This window comes from Triturus cristatus, chromosome 9, assembly GCF_964204655.1.
Source record: "Triturus cristatus chromosome 9, aTriCri1.1, whole genome shotgun sequence".
Classification (NCBI taxonomy): Eukaryota; Metazoa; Chordata; class Amphibia; order Caudata; family Salamandridae; genus Triturus; species Triturus cristatus.
In genome coordinates this window covers 183460648-183478569 of record NC_140592.1, presented here as the reverse complement: position 1 = coordinate 183478569, position 17922 = coordinate 183460648, and the positions used below count along the sequence as shown (strand labels likewise).

Here is a 17922-nt window from a genome sequence, read left to right as displayed (position 1 = left end):
TTCAAGGTGAGATGGGCTCTTTCCTTCCCTGCGCTCACAGGGGTATTACGGCTGCGACTTTGTGCCGGGCACTGGAGCAGGCTTTATTTGCATAAATGTTTTTGCATTTCCTGCACCAACTTCAGAAGGGCCTGGGTGCGGTAGGCAGGTAGGCGGTCCTGCTCTTATTTTGCAGTGGCACACACAGTGGTTGGGAGTCGCGCTGGGCTGGGATGCCGGCATGGAGGCAGCTCAGTGCCGGTGCAAGGGGGCAGCATCCTCTTCTGCTATCACTGTCTCGCACACACTTGCCGGCAGGACAGTCCTGTATGTACAGACCCCGCTGGTGTTCATACAATCTGCGCTTGTTTTGTGTGGAGTGCCCTGTGCCATTACGGGGCGTAGTAGGGTAGTGAACCCTGACATACCTTGCTGTATATGTTCTTCTTTGGTGTCTTAGCCAAAGCACTCATTTCCGCGTCACTGCACTGCTGGCTCTGTCTTGCCGTGTCTCATTAGGAAGGCCCTCTGCTCCTCCTGTGAAAGACAACAGCGGGCGGGGCAGCTTGAAGATGCCTCTGAAGGTCGGAGCATAGCCATTCTCTGGCCCATCTGCTGGACAGTTCTGCAGTCTGCTCGCCCCGCGTGGGCGTCGCAGCTCCTGACACGGATGTCCACCTCTTGTGAAACAGGATGGCAGTGTGGGAGCTTCTCTAAACACGGTGTGTGCTGCAACACTTTCCACTTTTCCACCGCCTGCAATGGATAATGCTCTGGCAGCGGGGGTGCCTTAGACATGGGCTATACTGTCCCCCTTGAACACGGTCAAAGGAGCTGCCAGCACACGCGCGGGTGTCTACCCACTCGTCGCCATTGTGGTATCTTGGGCCACTAGGCCCACATGCTGGACAAGTAACCACCCAGACACGGTAGTGGGGTACTAGGAACTGGGCCAGGGCACGTGCGCCCGGCCCCTTTATTTGCAGGGTCACCTGACCGGTGATGCCAGTGGTGGGTGGGTGTAAAGTGTGGGGCACAGCAGGCAGAAACACTAGAACGTGTCCAGCCGGACACTACACTCGAAAAGGACCTCAGGCCCATCCATCACGTGCATCACAATCACAACCCAGCACCATGGTCATCTGGGTTTTTAGTGTTTCATTAAAGACACCATTGTAGGAATAGTGAGGAAATGCCAAAGGCCCAGAAAGGATGTAAAATGGTGTTGCAATACCCGAGACCCAATTTATAAAATAATTACATGGTCACAAGGTATGTGATTTGCAAAATATAGGCAGTACAACAGCCAAAAAATGAGTTGCAAAGAATAAAGGACTTATTGTGAATTATGAATGCCTTTCTGATTCAGAAAAACATGTTTTGCAACGGATTACAATTCAGAGGGAGAAAGGGCCAGTTGCAATGGTGTTATCAGTGGTTTTCAATTACATTACACTTGTTGTTACAAACAAATCATGTGATAACAACTCCCAATAGAAAATAATATCCCATTCACAAAGTGAATGTGACAGCTTTTTTCTAGGACTACATGTGTTCGGAGTCGGGAAAAGCAGACAGTGGTCATGGCGCTCACTGTTTCCACCCATTGCATTCAGGGAAAGCAAATGCAGGGATGGAGGTCTGCTCTCCCTCACAGGCCTCCATCCCTACCACTCACAGGTTTCTATCTCTACCATTCTCAGGTCTCCATTCCTACCATTCACTGTGGGTTTGAAATGGACTCATGCCTCCTAAATATTAATCAGGCATGGGGGTTTTCTGACATTTAAAAAATGGGCATTTTTTGATGCAACAAATTTGGATATCAGCCGCATCGCAAAATCATTGTGGGGATGCAAAAAAAAAATAATGGTCAATGTTAGAAATTGGGTTGTTGGCTGACCGGGTGTGAGCCCTGGTAAAGCAACAGCCATAATCCCAGGCAGGCTGAACCACAAAAAGTCACTAAATTAACCTATGCTTAACCCGGTGTACACTGGCAAAAAAAAGCAGTCTGCTTAAATTAGAGGCAATGTGTAAAGTATCTATGCAGCACACAAACAGTAATTAAGTTAAATATCAGAGTACATTTTAATACATTATTTCACACCAAAACAACAAACATCCAATCAGTAGAACCAGAGTTAGGAATTTTCTAAAGTTTTTAATAAAAGCTAGCACCTAAATATTAAAAGTGCCAAACATGGACATCTAGTCACGCAAGAACGAAAAATATGGCCGACCACAATGGAGTGCATGTTGGATACAAGAAGTGGATTGGGACCAGTCAACGCTCAACTTCGGACTTAGAAGAATTTCTGAGACAAATGTTATGACAAGGTACAGTTCAGTGAGAGAAGGCTGCAGAAGGTATCCAGGGAGGGAGCTTTGTCATCGGATGGCCTTGGATCAAAGCCACGGTGAACATTTCCATGTTTGGACTTAGTCGTCGAAATGGAAGTAAAAAATATCCAGCGGGACAAGGCAGAGGGCTGTAGCTATAGACAGTTCAGTTCAATGAGGTTGGATACTCCTTTAGCGAAGGACCTCTGAAATGGATTTGCTGCTGCAGAGAAGAAGTTAGTGGCAGGAGCCGCGGAGTCAATCTGACCGACGATGCATCTCGGACGGATAGGCGAGCAGGTTGGTGCCGGTCTTCACCTGGTTATCACAATACATTTTGGACAAAATTTGTCTAAGTCCTCAGTTTTGGGGATTTGGCCCTCTGGCTACATTATGCACCACAACCAAGGGTCAAGGGCGAGTGGGACACCTCTTGGGGATTCAGGACTCACTTAAGATGGATCTGGTTTGCCAATTCAAGATGGTGGGAGCCTTTTATGTCCCTGTGGCTCTAAAGGGAGGCCAGCAAACTAGCCCTTGGAATCCCTCTGGTTGTCCTCGGTGCAGGTCAAGATGTAGGGGTCAACAGCAGGCTCTAGGCAGCAAAGCAGTCCTTCCAAGAACAGCAGCAGTCTTGCAGAGGGCACAGCAGGTCACAGCAGCAGGCAGTCCTCTGAGAGTCCTTCCGCAGCTACAGTAGTGAACTGAAGAGTGGGTCTGGCGGTCCTATTTTTATACTCTACCGCGCTTCTTCAGGAAGGTGGGAGAAGATTCTGGAAAGGTTCTTTGAAGTGCTAGGAATTTTTGTAACTCCCCTGCCCAGGCTTGGAGCTGACTGCAGAGACAATGAAGGGTTGTTAGGACCCTTGTATGGAGGCAGAGCACAGGCTATTCAGTTATAAGTGAGCCTGCGCTCAGCTCCACCCCCATCCTGCCTGCAGATGGTCCATTTGGGCATACCTAATCCCTTTATTATGTGACTGTTAGGAGGAATTTACAAAGTCCCACTGTCAGCTACACCCAGTCATGTTATCCAAGAAAGGATGCATGCACAAAGGGCAGGAAAATGCCATCTTTCTAAAAGTGTATGTCATGAAGGGGAGGGATCCTGTTGAGGTAGTAACGGGCGGGATCACTCAATATAAGTATGCACAAGACTACATCATCCATAATAACTCTTCATTGAAGTATTGGCAACACGCATTCCTTCCTGAAGAACATACTGCTGTGGTTTGCATATACAACATCAGGGGTTTAAAACACACCACCCACATCTGTCTTGTAGTAAACCAACATCAAGCCCTCCTTTCAAGAAATTGCAATGCTCAATACATACTGTCTGACACCAGGAATCCCATGGTGCATGTAAAAAAGCTACACTTCCCATGATTCTCGGGATGGCCATGCAAACCCCTTCAGTCATATCCTTTAGCAATTAGGAAAGCCAGGGCAGCTTACATGAGCCACTACATGGTCAATACATAGGTGTGCCTTTAAATCAGATTATCCTTCAATTATGGTAACAGCCATGTCACACTCCCAACACCAAGGACCCGAACAGACCTCATAGGTGCGGATAAACTATACCTCCCATGATCCACAGGATGTCCTTCTGTCCAGCACTTGATTAGCAAAGAGAGCTGATGCAGCTGAGTCATATGGGACCAGCAGCACCAGGAGGGAGGCTGCCAGACAAGTAGGAGGTAGGTCTACCGCCCCTCAGTAACACTAATAATGGCCCTTATTTGAGGCAGGCATCATAGGCTCGTAACGCGAGCCATGAGCATGTACTGATTTTCTGCATACCGTATCTTCCCTAGTAGTCACAGGAGCAGTATCAGAAAAGGACCACACAGCACTTACTGAAGCGACTCAACTAGCACCTGGTCCCAAAATCAACCTACATGTGGAAGAGGGGTAGGAAGGAATTTCCTCACTGTTTAAAATGTAAAATCGCTGGTGCAGTATGGTGGATAGTATAGATGAGCTATATACTGAGATTTACCTACACACTATTCTCTCCTCATAAGCACTGGGCACTGATTGATCCCCACTTCACGTTATCTCCACCCAGGGGTAACCTTCATGCCGGAGGACCCAAGCCTCCAGTATACAACGTATGACCCCGTTTACCCACTGTTTTTGTAACTAATATGCACTGTAAATTAATTTCAGAATTCAATGTATGCTGGAATGGTGGTATTTATATGTCATGTCTGTACTTGTAATATACTAGTGAGAGGATATGTAGAAAGAAAAGGGGTAATGAGATTTCCAACAAATGTTGGTATTGAGAGGCACAAAATAATTACGCAGCCTATGTAAACAGTTGAAAAATCCATGGTATAAGGGGTTTATTATACTTACTTATATTAACTTTCTAAAAGTGGCATTTTCAAAATTGTAATGAAAAATCCGATGTTACCATTAAAGTGGGTTTATCATTGCAATTTGATAGATACCAAACATGAAATATCGATCTACTCACAACTAGGAATTACAGCTTATTAAATGTAATGAGGAATCTCCAATGTTATCCTATGGGAGGGGTAGGCCTTACGGTTGTGAAAAACAAATTTGCAAGTTTACTACCAGGACATGTAAACTTAAAGGTACTTGTCCAATCTTTTACTTACACAGCAACCTGCACTATGCTCTATCTAGGGCATACCTTAGGGGAATCTTATATGTAATAAAAAGGGAGTTTACAGTTTGGCAATGAGATTTAAATGCCAAGTCGACATGGTAGTGTAACACTACATTCAGGCTGTCAAGGCAGGCCTGGGACATGTTTAAGGGGTTACTTAAGTGGGTTGTACAATAAGTGCCGCAGGCCCACTCGTAGTATTTAATGTACAGGCCCTGATTATGTCATATACCACATTACTAGGGACTTATGAGTACATTAAATATGCCAATCAGTTGTTAGCCAATGTCACCATGTTTAAAGAAGAGAACAGAAGCACTTTCACACTGGTTTGCAGTTTGCAGTCTTAAAGCCAACAAAAATGAATTCAGCAACAGAGGAGTGTGAAGGCAAATAGATTGGGGGAAGACAACACAGAGGCTCACAGGTCTTAACAGGCATGGTGCACAGAAGTCATTCCTGGATTGACAGATCACCATTTGTAATATTGACACTTTAAACTACACCTCATCTGTCACATCCACTGAGAAACATTGTCATTTATGCACACTTGTTATGCACAACAATCTGCATAGTTTAAATGGGGTATGAAGCAAATATCACACAATTCGTATATTGGTTTCACATGCCTCTGCATGTTCCAGGAGTGTAATATGTGTGATTGTGAAATTTGCCATGACAGGCTGTTGCATCAGGGTGAAGTACACAATGATGATTCAGGATACATGTGGCTCAGATGATGAATGAGGCCACATTGGTTGATAACATACAAACTGTGGAAAATGGGCACAAGCCTAACTTACAGTTGGATTGGGCTGGAGTAAAGGGTGGAGATCCATGTGCATACATAGTTGCATGACAAAATTGTGAAACACACCACGTCCCACAAAATTGCAAACAGATGCACACCCCTGCCAAATCACAAAATCTGTGGGGGTAGGGGGTACTGTGGTGGAGGTTGTGGGGAGGAGAAGTGTGTGGGTGTGGGTGTGTGTGTGTGTGTGTATTATTCTCTATGTAGCATCTGCAATATGGTTAATTGAAATCGATACCCTGCAGAGGAAGTCACTGCAAAATCTTTGTGACTTGATCTCAAAATATTTTCGGCAGTGTGCACTTGTCAGGTTTATCTAGGAAAGGGGTATTTCTGTAACAAGATAACCACATTTTACTACCTCTAAGTAAGCATACTGCCACAAATGCAGAGTGGTGTTAGGAAGACATGGATGTGTCAGCAGTGTAATATATTATACATGCACGTATAACACGCAACAGTCATAGAAGTTTGTGAATCAGACAACCATGCAGAATTGATAACCAATTGTAGCCCTAAAATGTACATGTTCAAATTTTATGTGTTTTTGCAAACTGAGCCAGCTGTGTACGTATAGAGACCTAAAAAATTGAATACTTTCTAAGGTTTAGCAGGGGTGGGGACAGGGCCGGCTTTAGCTCTGGTGGCGCCCAGTGCGACAATCACTTTTGGCACTCCCACGTCTCATGACCACCTCCTCAGATTCTTTCCCTACCAACTGCAAAAGTGCCCATCATCTCTCCTATCTTAAGATATTGCTAAACACAGCGCCCCCCTGAGGTCACAGTGCCCCCCTCAAAAGGTCAGCGCCCAGTGCGGCCGCACCAATCGCACTGCCCTAAAGCCGGCCCTGGGTGGGGACTTAAGTGGCACACAGCAAAGCAGTGCAAAGCATAGCATTGAATTGTTTACCATTCTAGAAGAATCCAGAATACATCACCAAGGGAGCACTTGCGTACCCTCTTACCATATTTAGGCCTAGGATCCCATCAGATTTTATCTTACACAAAGACAGTGAAGAAGAAAAAAACACAAAGCATAAATCCATCACACTATTTAAACAGAATGCAAGCTCGTTTTTAACATCAAGCCAATCGTGTAAACATAAATCCAGGTCATTGAAATTTTCTTACTTCTTCTTTGGTACTTTGTGTTGAGACTTTTGACACCATTCCTTGATGTTAGTGTATTTCCAAATGAGGTGACAACTCCAGGCAAGCAGCCCAGCAAGTAACAGAGCCATGAAGGTGAAGATGAGCGGAACATACCATTCATTAGAACTGAACGTGTTTACAGTTTGAGTCACAATTGTGAGCCCCGCTCTCTGCTGTTGAAATAAATAACAGAAGAAATAAGCATTGCAGAGCAATATCACTGCCATGGACAGTTCTTACAGATCACTTGTAACCTGAATACATTTTGTCTGATTACCCAAAGGGTTTCATTAATTTTTCTCATTAAAAGTCATCCGCACATTTATTTGACTAATGTCGTGCAAACTTAGCTTCTAAGCAACCAGGCCGTACCGGGAATCAAAAGCACCCCTGGAAACAATGTTCAATCCAGCCCCTGCTCTACTCCAGTCACTGTGAATCTCCCTCTTCCACTCCTTCTTCCCCTCCTCTTTGCTCCCTCTCCCTGCTGCCATCAACAGCAGGGAGCCGAAAGAGAGGCAGCGGCTGGCCTTCAAAACTTCAATCACCTGGTGAAATACCCAATGGAGTTGATGACCAGTCCGGCCCTGTAAGCAATGAAACACTGTCCAAGTAGAGGGGATTTCAATACTGGGGTGGGGTACAGCGAGGGGCAAAGTGGTTACAAAAGAGATGAGTGTATAGGGCAATACAGGCTGGAGGTATGTGACAGCATATTTTACAGTAAATACCTGGGAAGTGCAGAGTGGTTGACTCGAAATCAGTATTACATATTGAAGGTTTAAGAATAGTTCTATATATTTATTTGTACTGTGTGTGGGTGTGTATGTATGTGTTATTTGTATACCACACACCTAGACAAAAGACAGAGGAGCCCTGTAAAGGGGTCAAAGGCAAGTATACATTCAATGTGTAATAGGAAATGGAAGCTGAGTAGTGGAAGCAGAAGTGTACTGTTACTGCATTGTGATGTAGTGTACTTTTAAGAGATGTGTCTTCAAATCTTTCTTCAATGGAAACAGTGCTAGGACAGTACTACTGGATAAAGGGATGCACTTTCTGATGCTTGGCGTATACAAGGAAAGGTGTCCTGGCAGCGGGTGTGCTGAGATCAAACAGAGATGGTGGGCTTGTCTGCAAGATAATTTATTGGGCTGATCATGATGGCTGTGTGGTTTTAACGATAGTGCAAGCCTGCAAGGGGTGCCCATAGAGCTTCATTAGCATTTATCTACTAACAGATAGGAATTAATTATAATATTACTCTGATTGCACTGTATACAATTGCACTCTGTAAACGAACATTACTGCCTGATGGGAAAATTTGTTCAAGATATGCACTGTGAAAACTCTGAGGCTGGAACCAAATATCCTTGCCATTGGTCACATCAATTCCCTTGATTGAATAATGAGATAATAGATTATATATATTTATATATGTTAAAAACTAAAGGTTAAAGCAGCGTTATAGTTAGGAATTGTAATAATATGTTATTTTACATTTGAAAAAAAACATAGAAATTTACTGAAGTTAACAAAGGTTCAAGGGAAGTTATTGTTAAGTGAAAATGTCAGTTAGAACATACCTGTTAGACCCGGCCCTTTTGACAGGTTTATCCCCAAACTTTTTGTCTTTTGCCTCCTATTTTTCAGACCCTGTTTTGTTGGCTATAGGATCCTTGGCAATTTACCACTGCTGATCAGTGCTAAAGTGCATATGCTTTCTGTGTAAATTATGATATGATTGGCCTATTTGATTTTCTGGTGATCCCCTAGTAAAGTGTACGGTGTGTGCCAGGGCCTTTAAATCAAATGCTACTAGAGGGCTTGCAGCACTGGTTGTGCCACCCACAGGAGTAGCCCTGTAAATGTATCTCAGACCTTCCACTGTAGTGTCTGCGCGCACAGTTGCATACTGCCATGTTGTCCTGGCAAGTGCACCCAAGTGCCAGGCCCAAACCTTCCCTTTCCTTACATATAAGGTACCCCTAGGGTAGGCCCAAGGTACCTCTGTGGGCAGGGTGCAGTGTATGTGAAAGGTAGGACATGCCCTGGTGTTTGTGTTGCATGTCCTGATAGTGAAATACTGCCAATTGTGTTTTTTACTATTGGAAGGCATCTGGCCCATAGGAAAGCATGGGAGTTAATTTATAACATCTTATACATATAACTTCCCATTGGGACCAGATAGTAAAATAAAGTTTAGTATGCCTGAACCCAAAATCTAAAGATGCATCTTTTAGTAAAGATGATTTTTACATTCTGTGTTTGAAAATACCACTTTTAGAAAGTAGGTATTTTCTTGCGTAGCCATCCAGTGTGCCTCTGCTAGGATGTGTATTGACTGTCTGGCTTTAGGGTGACAGGGACTGAGGAGGTGCACTAGCTCCAGAGAGTCTAGATGAGTCAGAGCTGGGCTGAATAGGGGGGAGGAGATTTCCTCTCACCTGAATGGGCCCGGTCTGCCTTCCACAATTCTGTCTCCACCCCCTGCCAGGAAGCTGCACCAGAGAGTATATAACTGGTTTTGGCTGGGTAGAGGGCTTCTCTGCCACCAGAGAACAAAGAATTTTGTAGTATAAATATTGGGGCCCAGACCTCAGACTTTTAGGCTACTTCGAGAATCAAGAGGAACTTTTGTCAAGGAGAAGAGCTGGAGAAACTGGAGGAGGAGGACTGCCCCTTTGCTTTGTGCTGTCTGGGGTTGGCCTGCAGTAGCTGATTCTACCAAGGAAAGGACAAGGACTTTGCTGTGTGCTGCGTCCTCCTGCTTGAGAAGAGTCTCCAAGGGCTTGTGTGTGCTTGCCTCCTGTTCTGAAAGACTAAGGGACATCAAAGTCTTACTTGCAACATTGGTAATTCCTTGTGTATTGGAAGTTCCTTGTGCTTTCACTTTATTTTGGAATTCCTGGTGCTTTACTGTATAGGAATTTCCTGGTTCCTTACATCTGTGGAATTTCCTTTATGGAGTGGGAATTTCAGGGAACCTTAGGTATTTTAAAACTCCTGGAAGCGCATGGTGAGCGCTTTCCAAACTCTGCTGTCTTAGCCCCAGGCATGGGCTCACACTACACTAGCAGCAGAAACTAAGAGTCACCGCAGTTAGTGTATTGGGAGCGCTGCCCCTCCTGTTGCCGTAGCAACAGAAGTGCCACAGAGGATGTCCCAGGCGGGAGCCTACCCCACGATGGTGTTTGTGGGGAGGCAGGGTCCACCCGCCAAAAGACACCAGAGCCTCGCAGGCTCCCACCAGCAGCCCGCAGCACAGAGCAGAGAGTAAAGGTCGCTGACCTTTACTCTAGGAAAATCTGCAGTGTTCAAGTCAGCGCGGCTGGAGCAGCATCCTAAGCCTTGACCGACTCTCGGCGGGTTACCGTGGCAACCAGGGGAAGCCGTTGTCGACGTGGCCACCCCAGCCCGCTCCTGGCGAGAAAGTCTGGGGGAGGCTTAGTGAAGTGCCTCCGCAGGCCGTGAACCTTCAACGCGGCTGCTTTGCAAGCCGGCAGCCACACTTGGTGAGAAGTGGCCAGGGGCAGGTACGGGCAAACTGCTTCCCCCTTTGATCACATGTGGAGATTTCCATGGCATGTGCCAAGACGGAACCATATGGCACTTACGGTATTAGGAGTGCAGGGGTTTGGGAACCTTATGGTATGTAGTGGTAATTGGGTGCCATTACGTAGCTACTGCCTGTTGGATTCCATGTGGTAATTCCTAGTGTAAAAGTGATTTACACGCGCAGGCTTAGGCAGTACTGGTGACTTGGGTTCCCTTGCACACTGCCGGTCATGTTCATAAAGATATGCATGGTGATGGTGTCTGCTTTGGGGTGTTTATGATGCTATGCCAAATGCCTTCATGACCTGTGCTGGGATTGGGGAACGCTGCACCCTTTGTTATTATGGGGACACTGAGCGATGTTCCTATAATCTTGTGACGTCTGGTGATTTATAAGTGTACCTTTAAGCTAACCTGCCTGATAGAATCTATGCTTGGGGTGATCCATGTTTTCTTATGTGGCTGTTTACGCACAGGTACTGAAATTTATGTCATGTATGCCCGGCAGTGGTCAGGATACTGGGTATTCCTTTATAAGGCAGAATTATATGTTCCGAGATGGTGATGTATGCGACCTACCAGTATTTACGTGATTACAATATCTTAGAAGTGGCCCGATTGACCAAGTGATTTATGAAACTGTGTGATGTCCTGACCAGTGCCTAATGGCACAGTGATTACCGCATTCCCTGTGGTAGGCAGGCAGGTGACCCCGAAGCCTCCCAGGAAGGGAACAGAATTGCCGTATTATAAATAATAGGAGCGCAGGTGATGCCCTTGGTATTCTGTATTGTTATGTATGGTAATATGGATAAGTGGGGAGAAATTCCTATGTGTTGTGCCCTGATATAAGGTTACATTGCCAGTAAGGATATCGCTATAATGTGTGCACTCTACTCGTACCTAATATAGTGCACTGCTGATGATGTTGGTTATGACTAAAGTTCCTTATGCTAAAGGTGATCCTACCAGTAGTTACTGGTCACCCTAACTGTGATGTCATTGACAGTGGTCCGATTGGCCAACTGATTTATGTCATCCCTTTGAAGTCATGACGAGTGCCTAGTGGCACGGTATTATATGTGATTGTGATCTAATGTGTTGTTATGGATAATACAAAGCATATTTTTATATAACCTTGTGTGGAGTCTCTTTTCTGGTATGTCTAGTGTGTCACTGCTGTGTGAGTGTGTTGCGCAAACGCTTCACACCTTGCCTCTGGGATAAGCCTGACTGCTCTGCTAAGCTATCAAGAGGGTGAGCAGGGGTTATCTTCAGTGTGTAACTTCGTTGCCTTGACTAGAGTGGTGGGTTCTGCCTGGCTTAGGTGCATACCCTAGCCAACCAGAAACCCCATTCCTAACAATACCCTTTTAAATTAACACAACCACTAAAATTCACCAGTTCTAGTTATTTAAAGTAACTATAACTCATCCCCTAAAATAACTCTCGACCCTGCCATGTACAGTGTTGTCATCAATTATGTCATAGAACATGCCATAAGTAGTGTAATCGGTGATGTAAATAGCAGGGCATCTCCTCTACCCTAATAAAAAGACCTCCACGACCACCCATGCTTGGCACACCAAGGGGCTTTTTTTCAAAAGAACAGAAGCTCACCTTTTTTGTACAAAATGTTTTATTTCTTGCAGATTAACCCCAAATTTGAGGTTGACTTAAAAAAAAAAAAAATTCCCCAGAGCTACACCAGGCCTGGGGGGCAGGGTATCCCTACTGTGCCCCTCTACATGTTTTTTTTACTTTTCTTTAGGACAGGAGACTGTGTTCCAGAGTCCTAATATGGCTGCCACAACATCTTGGTTGCTGTGGAAGTAGAAAATCAGTTCTTATCTTAAGATCAGACTGCTCTGTGGATACTCTTTGGTGTGATATTTACATACAATGTAAACCTTAAGTACTCAAAAACTAGTGAATGGATTTACACCACATCACAAAAGCACACTTTCTGGACCAATAACTAGCTTTTTGCCACATGTGGTGTAATTCCATTGATCTGGCTTTGCAGTAGTGCTGTTCAATTTTCCTAGTGAAAGAGCATTGGGAAAACACATTTTGGGACACCCCCTTTTCTCGGTCACCATTTCACAGATCACCCTGAAACTTTCCAAGGAGGAGCTGAGGTGGATGAACCTTTTTTAAAAGTTTTGTGAAGATTCGTCAAATGGTGTCCACGTTCTTGTGACCCCCATAAATATTTTATATATATAAATATATGTTTGCCACAGAAATTCACCAGTTATATATATCTCAAGTAACTATAACTCCTGCCCTAAGGTAACTATAACTCTGGAATGCACAGTTTTCTCATCAATAATTTCTATGCAAATCAGATGTCATAGAAGATGTCATGAGTGATGAGGTAATTTGGTGTGAGTTATAGGTACCTTAGGGCACGAGTTATAGTAACTTGAGATAACTGTAACTGATGAATTTCTGTGGGTTTTAGAGTTGACTACGTTAGGCTGTTGTTGCACATTTCACCTAACTATAACATTACTTTAACCTTTGTTTTTTTCAGTGAATTTGTAGGTTTTTTCTACGTAAAGTTAGCCAATCCCCACAGGCAGCCAAACGCATGCTACAAGGTTGGCTACTGGGCCTGGTTAGGCCCTGTGGCAAACCCATCCACAGGCAGCCAACACCACACAGTGCACAGTCTTTGACTGTGCATGGCTAGAGGTTGGCCACAAGGGGAGTTGGTCAAAGGACCTGGACTGCAGCCAGGCCCAGTGGCCAAACCACCTGAAGGCAGCCAACATCACCGCAGGCTGCCGACTCCATGCTGCACACAAGCCTTTGGTGTGGGCAGTGTGGGGCTGGTCTTCGGGTCCCAGGAACCCGATCCCAATGGCCAAAACATATATATTAAGGCGATTGGGAATTATGCTCCCCTACCCTAGCATTAATAGAACCTGAGGACCCCATCCTCAGGGTCAAATTCATTTCAAAACGTGTAGGGGGCCCAAGGGCCACCCTTTTTGGAAGAACATTAGGCCCACGATACTCCCTCCCCCAGACCAAATTCAATTAAAAAAGGAGAGGAAGGCTGCAGGGCCCTCTCCCTGAGCCCCATCATCTGGGCCAAATTCAAGAAAATGGGGTAGGGGGCCACACACCCTACATCCTGACCCTTCAAAAACCCCAGGGACCCCATCCACTGGGGCTATATCCAATTAAAAAAGGGGCATGGGACACGGGGCCAGGAGTCTCCACTCCCCAGCCTTGTTAGGCTCAGGGATGCCATCTCCTAGGGCCGTTCTTATTAAAAGGGGAGGGAGGCCATGCAGCGTCCCCCTATAAGCCTTCATAGGCCCTGGGGAGCCCATCCCCGGGGCCATGTTTCATTAAACAGGGGAGGCGGTCGGGGATCCAAGCACACATTGGGGGCTGCAGGTGGGAGCCCCAGGGCCCCTGGAGCCACAGCCAGCACTTCACACGGTGCAGCAGCCAGCATTGCTCCAGCCAGGAGGGGGCAGCTATTTATGCTGCTACCTCTTGGCTGGAGCACTATGATGTTCTGTTTCCCTGACCGCATCGTGCGGGCAGGGAAATAATCACAAGCATGTTTAAATCTCCCACCAGCTGGGAGCAGACTTAGGGCCCGAATTCGATGTCGTTAGGAAAGGCTCCAAATGGGAATCGGATCAAGCGAATCTGATTCAGAGCCTATATTTCCGACCGAATCGTCCACCTTTACAGACGAACAAGTACTATGCGAGGAAGCCGTCCAGGCTGATCAAATCGGTTCCGAATACGATTCAGGCAGTCCGACTCGTTCGGAGCCGAATCATGCAGCTCAATGGGGATAATTTCTGTATGAGCGAGAACGATGACCGATACTCACAGCCATATCGGCTTGGTTTTGCCGGGTTGATACGGCTGTGAGAATCAGACTTTGGGGGCCTGTAGCAGGCTCTCCTTCACCCGGAGCCCTCTGAATCAGTCGCAGTGGGGGTACCCGTGTGTCCTCCCTTTCCATGCATGCAAAGTGTGATGGGCACCATGGGGTGCCTGCCACAGGGTACACGCTTTTCCCCACCCACACCTTTTTTTAATGGGAGCCTGTGTTCACGTTGGGTACATAGGCTCCCCTTGAATACGTTGCCTTGACTAGAGTGGTGGGTTCTGCCTGGCTTAGGTGCATACCCTAGCCAACCAGAAACCCCATTCCTAACAATACCCTTTTAAATTAACACAACCACTAAAATTCACCAGTTCTAGTTATTTAAAGTAACTATAACTCATCCCCTAAAATAACTCTCGACCCTGCCATGTACAGTGTTGTCATCAATTATGTCATAGAACATGCCATAAGTAGTGTAATCGGTGATGTAAATAGCAGGGCATCTCCTCTACCCTAATAAAAAGACCTCCACGACCACCCATGCTTGGCACACCAAGGGGCTTTTTTTCAAAAGAACAGAAGCTCACCTTTTTTGTACAAAATGTTTTATTTCTTGCAGATTAACCCCAAATTTGAGGTTGACTTAAAAAAAAAAAAATTCCCCAGAGCTACACCAGGCCTGGGGTGCAGGGTATCCCTACTGTGCCCCTCTACATGTTTTTTTTACTTTTCTTTAGGACAGGAGACTGTGTTCCAGAGTCCTAATATGGCTGCCACAACATCTTGGTTGTTGTGGAAGTAGAAAATCAGTTCTTATCTTAAGATCAGACTGCTCTGTGGATACTCTTTGGTGTGATATTTACATACAATGTAAACCTTAAGTACTCAAAAACTAGTGAATGGATTTACACCACATCACAAAAGCACACTTTCTGGACCAATAACTAGCTTTTTGCCACATGTGGTGTAATTCCATTGATCTGGCTTTGCAGTAGTGCTGTTCAATTTTCCTAGTGAAAGAGCATTGGGAAAACACATTTTGGGACACCCCCTTTTCTCGGTCACCATTTCACAGATCACCCTGAAACTTTCCAAGGAGGAGCTGAGGTGGATGAACCTTTTTTAAAAGTTTTGTGAAGATTCGTCAAATGGTGTCCACGTTCTTGTGACCCCCATAAATATTTTATATATATAAATATATGTTTGCCACAGAAATTCACCAGTTATATATATCTCAAGTAACTATAACTCCTGCCCTAAGGTAACTATAACTCTGGAATGCACAGTTTTCTCATCAATAATTTCTATGCAAATCAGATGTCATAGAAGATGTCATGAGTGATGAGGTAATTTGGTGTGAGTTATAGGTACCTTAGGGCACGAGTTATAGTAACTTGAGATAACTGTAACTGATGAATTTCTGTGGGTTTTAGAGTTGACTACGTTAGGCTGTTGTTGCACATTTCACCTAACTATAACATTACTTTAACCTTTGTTTTTTTCAGTGAATTTGTAGGTTTTTTCTACGTAAAGTTAGCCAACCCCCCACAGGCAGCCAAACGCATGCTACAAGGTTGGCTACTGGGCCTGGTTAGGCCCTGTGGCAAACCCATCCACAGGCAGCCAACACCACACAGTGCACAGTCTTTGACTGTGCATGGCTAGAGGTTGGCCACAAGGGGAGTTGGTCAAAGGACCTGGACTGCAGCCAGGCCCAGTGGCCAAACCACCTGAAGGCAGCCAACATCACCGCAGGCTGCCGACTCCATGCTGCACACAAGCCTTTGGTGTGGGCAGTGTGGGGCTGGTCTTCGGGTCCCAGGAACCCGATCCCAATGGCCAAAACATATATATTAAGGCGATTGGGAATTCTGCTCCCCTACCCTAGCATTAATAGAACCTGAGGACCCCATCCTCAGGGCCAAATTCATTTCAAAACGTGTAGGGGGCCCAAGGGCCCCCCTTTTTGGAAGAACATTAGGCCCACGATACACCCTCCCCAGACCAAATTCAATTAAAAAAGGAGAGGAAGGCTGCAGGGCCCTCTCCCTGAGCCCCATCATCTGGGCCAAATTCAAGAAAACGGGGTAGGGGGCCACACACCCTACACCCTGACCCTTCAAAAACCCCAGGGACCCCATCCACTGGGGCTATATCCAATTAAAAAAGGGGCATGGGACACGGGGCCAGGAGTCTCCACTCCCCAGCCTTGTTAGGCTCAGGGATGCTATCTCCTAGGGCCGTTCTTATTAAAAGGGGAGGGAGGCCATGCAGCGTCCCCCTATAAGCCTTCATAGGCCCTGGGGAGCCCATCCCCGGGGCCATGTTTCATTAAACAGGGGAGGCGGTCAGGGATCCAAGCACACATTGGGGGCTGCAGGTGGGAGCCCCAGGGCCCCTGGAGCCACAGCCAGCACTTCACACGGTGCAGCAGCCAGCATTGCTCCAGCCAGGAGGGGGCAGCTATTTATGCTGCTACCTCTTGGCTGGAGCACTATGATGTTCTGTTTCCCTGACCGCATCGTGCGGGCAGGGAAATAACCACAAGCATGTTTAAATCTCCCACCAGCTGGGAGCAGACTTAGGGCCCGAATTCGATGTCGATAGGAAAGGCTCCAAATGGGAATCGGATCAAGCGAATCTGATTCAGAGCCTATATTTCCGACCGAATCGTCCACCTTTACAGACGACCAAGTACTATGCGAGGAAGCCGTCCAGGCTGATCAAATCGGTTCCGAATACGATTCAGGCAGTCCGACTCGTTCGGAGCCGAATCATGCAGCTCAATGGGGATAATTTCTGTATGAGCGAGAACGATGACCGATACTCACAGCCATATCGGCTTGGTTTTGCCGGGTTGATACGGCTGTGAGAATCAGACTTTGGGGGCCTGTAGCAGGCTCTCCTTCACCCGGAGCCCTCTGAATCAGTCGCAGTGGGGGTACCCGTGTGTCCTCCCTTTCCATGCATGCAAAGTGTGATGGCACCATGGGGTGCCTGCCACAGGGTACACGCTTTTCCCCACCCACACCTTTTTTTAATGGGAGCCTGTGTTCACGTTGGGTACATAGGCTCCCCTTGAATACAATGGGAGTCTGACCGAACATTCGGACAAATTGTAATCGGTCCGTGGGACTCCCAGAGTGTGATTGGTACAGAAAGCTTTCCGGAACTGAGTCGTCCGGAAGGCTTTCCTAATGACATCGTAAGCAGTCCCTTAGTGTTTACTCCCGTTTGGCAGGAGATTTTAAAATGCTCCTGCTAGACAGGAAAAAACACATTTCCCTGAATGCGACTGTGTGGGCAGGGAAACTATTGCGTCCCGGGGTGAGCTCTGCTGGACACAGTCATTGAGCTGGCCCCAGGGGATGGGGTTCCCAGGACCTCTTTAAGGCTCAACGGTAGGGTCACATGTCCCGTTCCTTATTTTGTTGCCTCAGCCTGGGGGATGGGTATCCCAGGGTCTCTCAGATGCTCGGGCAGGGACCATGTGCCCCCTCCCTCCAAAAAACATAACATGCATCATCCCATCCATACCCTGACTTGTCCGGGGCTGGTTTTA

At 46.3% G+C, this 17922-nt stretch overlaps 1 pseudogene across 1 annotated transcript in view; it reads right to left on the bottom strand.

Annotated features, from left to right (window-relative positions):
• Window positions 1-17922, bottom strand: part of LOC146797602 (cadherin-related family member 3-like) — a 706232-nt pseudogene that overhangs the window by 70645 nt on the left and 617665 nt on the right. Inside the window, exon 16 of the transcript XR_014969047.1 lies at window positions 6917-7110. The product of XR_014969047.1 is annotated as a cadherin-related family member 3-like (transcript). The remainder of the gene's footprint in view (window positions 1-6916; window positions 7111-17922) is intronic.